Raw genomic sequence first — 5,763 nt, 5'->3', positions numbered from 1 at the left:
CGGGGGTTGGAGACGATGTTGCAGGTGTAGCGTACTCGTAAATCAAAACAGAGCACTAAATTCTAGCCATTCCGGATCCGGGAAAATGACGCTATGCAATAATATAGAAACTTGAATGTTACCCCCACCTGCTGACCCAGGGGGGGTACATTCAGTGTAATAAAATTTGAAATGGTAATTCGCGAGTGAGTTTAAGCTGGAAAACAAGAGCCAAACTCAAAGTACTTCTCCCTCACCGCAGTCTTGAATTTAAGCAATTTATAAAAAATGCAATTTATTATTGTTTTAACTGCCTTTTCAACATTTTTATTTTCATTTTCGTATTCTACTCTGTATTTTTGGTGATATCACAATTTTGATACGCAATGTTATTCAATTTTTTACTAAAATTGATCCTTAAAGTATTTAAAAAATATTCTCGATTTTTTCAGAAACCTTTTTCTGGCTATTTTACAGGAATGGTGCAATTTTTTATCTGAAACAAAAATGAAATTAGCTGTGTAAAAGTCGAATTTCAAAAAACTAGCTCATAATTATTATTGTACACATTTTTTCTAAATTTTTGAAAAAATGTATACAATAAATGGACTATTTGAAAATTTTTCAGCGTCTGCAGGACAAACGAACAATAAACAATTCATTTTTTTTCACTAATTATTCGTCTTTAGACACATATAATCGATCTTTAATGTATGAAAAATGTCACTCTAATAGTCCGCGACTTTTATCATTTTTTTGGTAATGAAATAGCCTGCGGAAAAGATCAATAAAATCGAGCTTTTGGTACTCTTTGGATTCCTTATAATAATTATAATAATAAGAAGAAGAAGAAGAAGAAGAAGAAGAAGAAGAAGAAGAATAAGAATCGCATAAAATTTTTCGTTTCCATTTCTTAATTTTTGTCATTTATTCTATTTATTCTATGGAAAGACAGCGATAAAAATAGAATTTATGGCTATTCCTGCATTATTCGAAAAAAATAGATTAAAAAAATTTTCAGGAATACATAAAGTTTTAAATTACCCGAATGAGGTTTCGAATGACTTTTGGTTTGTGGATTTGTTTTGAATTATTGATTGTTATGAGCTATTGATCTTTAAGAATAATTCCTCTTCATTCAATGTTGTAACATGTGAATTGAGGAAAAAAAAAAATATAACAAGAATAAGAATGGATAAAATTGAATTAATCTAATTGTGAAGACGGAAATGGAAATAAAATAAAATAGAATAGAATAGTATAAACTAATAATATAAATAATATAACATATAAAAAAAATTAAACAATACTTTATCCAATAGTCTAATTATCTCACCCAAAAGCTTTCACGACTTAAATTCCTCCAATTATTTTTCTCATTTCCCTAAAAACCAAGTAATACGACTCTAAGAGTCATAAAGTTGAAGACGATATTCCTCCATCTGGCATTTCAATCCTCCCCGCCATTCGACGCGCGCAATTCTCCTCTCCTCAGCCCCCTCAAACGCCTTTTTACCCCCCTCTTGTTCATAACGCTTACCCCCTTTTGCGATTCCATTTCATTTCGCTCCGCCCCTGACACACGCTTTCATCCATTTTTTTCTCCATTTCAATGTCTTTTTCTCTCTCAATCTCTCCCTAGTAGTTTTCTTCGTTTTCCCATGTCAATCTCATCCCAATCGAACGTCCCGTGCATTGAAGAAGGAAGAGGAAGCCCAGTGGATTTTTGAATTCATGGGATATCAATTTTATCTGTTGATATTGACGTTCGCAAAATTAGTTCTATTTTGAGAAAATTAATTTGGTTTTTATGGCTTTTTTTTGTTGCAGTTTCGTGGACTCGCCTTCAACCCCCGAAGATTCTCCGAGAGGTCTTTGAGGTGCAGGGGGATTCGGACACTTTGATGATGGAAAAAAATGGTGAGTCATCTTCTCCAGTGGAATTCCTTTCTTCTCGAACATTATCCTGATTGCTTGAGTCTCTTGAAAAGAGTATTAAAAAATGTATACTCTGATACTCTCCACTTTGATGGGATTTTTTTCCCTTCCACTGTGGACCATTTATATTTTATCAATTCCTGTAATCACTGAACTTCTCAGCATTCTCAGCTCACATTGCGTCCCACCGCCCCCAATCCGGAAGAGAAATTCTATTAACAAAAGTTTTTCAATTTCCTCGATTGTAATCACAAGAAAAATCGCGAGGGAAATTGAAAAATTCAACGTAATAACAATTATGAAATTCCGTTCTAGATAGAATATAATCCTGAGATTTCAAGTCCAGAAATTAAATGAATTAAATGACTGCGTATATTGGAATTAATGATTTATTTATTTCATATAATTGAAACGTTTCATTGAAATTAATACAAAATGGAGTTTTATTCAATTCAAATGCATCTACTTAATTTTTATTCGCGTTTTTAAACATAAATAACTGTTGATTAAGACACTAGTCAGTTGGAAATAGAATAATCAAATTTATTAATGTTTAATAATCCGCGGGAATGAATAACCTGAACTTGATTTTTACAAAGTTTTTTTCGCACGTCATATAAATGGTTTTTTTAAACGTAAATTATTGTTCATTTAATGAAAATAGAGGATTTTGATTTGAAATTAATGAATTATTTATTTCATATGATTAAAACGTTTCATTGAAATTAATACAAAATGGAGTTTTATGTAATTCAAATGCGTCTATTTAATTTTATTCGCATTTTTAAACATACATAACTGTTGATGCAATTCAATTAAAGACACTAGTCAGTTGGAAATAGAATAATCAAATTTATTAACGTTTAATAATCCGCGGGAATGAACAACCTAAACTTGATTTTTACTCACGTCATATAAAGGGTTTTTTAAACCTAAATTACTGTTCACTCCGTAAAAATAGAGGATTTATGTGAAATTAATGAATTATTTATTTCATATGATTAAAACATTTCATTGAAATTAATACAAAATGGAGTTTTATGCAATTCAAATGCGTCTACTTAGTTTTTATTCGCATTTTTAAACATAAATAACTGTTGATGCAATTCAATTAAAGACACTAGTCAGTTAGAAATAGAATAATCAAATTCATTAACGCGTAATAATCCTTCATTTGAAATGAATGAATTCTTCATTTCCCATAAGTAAAATATTTTCATTGAACTAAATAAAAAAAATCGAAATGAAGAGGTTTACTTAATTCAAAAGTACATCATTTCTCCGGTGAACAAACAACTCGACTCATCGAATCCTCAGTATTATCCTTCGACCGAATTCAAAAACACAAACAGAAAATGAAATCACAAGGTTTGTTGGTCCAAGACATCCTCCCTCCTTACCACGTGGGGTGGCCCACCCGCGGGAATCAATAACCGACAAGGGCTGCAGGGGGGGGGGGGAGATCGACGCGCCAGAGACACGTCGACCGTCAAGAGGGCTTTTTGGGTGGTGGCACAGGAGGGGAGAGGATTTTATAGGGTAGAGGGAAAATTCATGTCCCCGCCCATGGCACGCGACCAGCACGCGACCAACCATTACCCCTCACCTCCCTCGGCCCCTCTTATTTCCACCCTTTCATCTGACAAAGATACGAGGAGGGAATTCACCCTCCTCCCTTGTCGTTTTTACAGACTCCTTACAATCTCAAAACCGCCCTCGACACCGTCTCCTCAGGGGCCTCCCCCTTGCACCCCTAAATCCAAGTGGGAATTGTCTTTAATACTTTGATTGGCATGAGATTCTCATTCAGAGAGCTTTTTTCAAATTTATTTCAGCAATTTTTTCTCCAATTTTTTTTATGACACGTAATTCGTTTAATTAATTACATGTGGCGGGCTCATTGAAAACACTGAATTGAAAAATATTTTCTGAGTTTATTTCATCTGAATAGTCAACAGTGAATGAAGTTCAATATTTTGATCATCATGTTTGCAGTTAAAAAAATTGTTCAATTTTTTAAAATTTAATTCTCTTCATTTTACAGATTCCTTACAATTTCCTCAGAGCCCTCCGCCCCTCCTCTCCCGTTTGTTCTCTCCCTTCACCCCTAAATCCAAGTGGAAATTGGCTTTAATACTTTGATTGGCGTGAGATTCTCATTCAGAAAGCTTTTTTCAAATTTGTTTCATCAATTTTTTCTTCAATTTTTTGTTTTTTTAATGACACGTAATTGATTTTTTTGTAATTTTTTTTATATTCGACATTTAATTAATTACATGTGTCGGGCTGATTGAAAACACTGAATTGAAAAATATTTCCCCGAATTTATTTGCTCTGAATACACAGTGAATTGAATTGAAAAACAGATCGATGGAAAAGAGCTCCCGTAGTTTTTAATTAGTTTTTTGAGTGTTTTTAACGAGAAACGACGAAGTGGATTTCTATGAAAATTTTACATTTGTTCTTCTCGGGTAATTGTGATTGCTGGGTGCTGCTTCGTTGATTACAAAATTAAATATTTTTTATTTAATTGCATGACAGTGAAAGTCCAGGGAATTCTGGAATTCATTGAAGGGTCTGGGAATTTAATAATAATTATCCTGCAAATATGGGCAGAACGAGTGGAAAACCAGAGGAATGACACATTTGAGCCAAATAAATCTCTTTATTTTGAGTTTTCCAATTTATCCAGTTTATTTATTTGAATAAAAATGATTTGATTCAAACAAATTTTATTTTATTCAAATAAACCATTTCTCTGGGTGCACAAGTCAGCTCTCCACACTGTGAAAAAATTTAGACTGAAATTCCCAGTACAATTCTTAGAGAGTTTCATCAAATTATAGTTCTCCTGAAATTTCAAGGAATTTCTTAATTGAAAATTTAAAATTTCATTTAAAAATCAATGGAAACTTGAGGCAATTAAATTTTTAATTTCTAATTAATTACGTTAATTAAAAATTCAGCGTAATTTCGTAGTGAAAATTCGTGTTTCGCTACTTAAAAATGTGAAATTTCATTATTTTTTCTCTTGAATCGAATTTAGTTCCACTTAAAACCATAAATTTCATTCAAATTATTCCATACAAATTCATAGAAATCATTCAAATTCATGAAATTACAGTGAATTTTCAGTGAAATCTGAAATTTCATGATTTTCCCCCTAAATCACATTCACTGTCACCGGCCTGAAAATTCAAGGAGAAATGGAACTGAAATTTACAGTTCCCCTTGATTTCTCCCCGAAACCCTGAATTTTCAATGGCGAAATTCCTTGAAATGTCAGACAATTAAATCGACAAAAATTGCCACGAAATACCCCGGAAATTTCCGCCAAAAATTCACGTTCTGCTGCTGCCTAAAAATTCACAATCCCCTGTCTCTAAGAACTCAGTATCCCCCTCCCCAAAAAGGCCAGTCAACCCCCTGAAATGTCACCTGTTTCCAGCCATCGCAATCCCTCCCCGCAATCGAGCGAGAGCCTCTCGACACTGGGGGTTAGTGGAGCACGAGACGTGCAATACCCCGTGTCCCAGTGGTTTAGACGCCCTAGGCTCCTTACCCCAGTCCCATTAGAGACCCTTCGACACCTGTTGAAGGGTCCTCCACCTTTCCCTGCTCTGTCCCTCCGTTTTCCTCCGAAAAAACTCACCGGAATTCCACCCCCTCCCGTCCGAGAAAACGAAGATAACTCTTTCCGGTAGACGCAGGGGAGTAAAATGTAAATTCGAATATTCACGGTTCGTTGCATCATGGATTTCGCGGCTTAACACAATGTTGGTAACGAACCAGAGCTCTTGCCATTAGGGAATTCGATTTGTCGGAGGTGGGGGGAGGGCCTGGGGG

The 5,763-nt window shown here is 34.4% G+C and overlaps 1 protein-coding gene across 2 annotated transcripts in view; it reads left to right on the top strand.

The window, feature by feature from the left end:
- Window positions 1-5,763, top strand: part of LOC107042214 (probable tRNA (uracil-O(2)-)-methyltransferase) — a 40,799-nt gene that overhangs the window by 13,689 nt on the left and 21,347 nt on the right. The window contains exons 1-2 of one of the 2 annotated variants that reach the window (XM_029126430.1): window positions 1,567-1,745; window positions 1,810-1,899. The gene's annotated coding sequence lies outside the window, so the exon portion shown is untranslated. Of the gene's footprint in view, window positions 1-1,566; window positions 1,746-1,809; window positions 1,900-5,763 lie in introns of those variants that run through there. The other variant, XM_029126429.1, reaches the window with a different exon arrangement.

The sequence above is a fragment of the Diachasma alloeum genome, unplaced genomic scaffold (genome assembly GCF_001412515.2).
Source record: "Diachasma alloeum isolate Michigan unplaced genomic scaffold, Dall2.0 Dall_scaffold_00179, whole genome shotgun sequence".
Taxonomy (NCBI): Eukaryota; Metazoa; Arthropoda; class Insecta; order Hymenoptera; family Braconidae; genus Diachasma; species Diachasma alloeum.
Note: the sequence above shows the minus strand (reverse complement) of the source record. Positions and strands in the feature narration are given on the sequence as shown.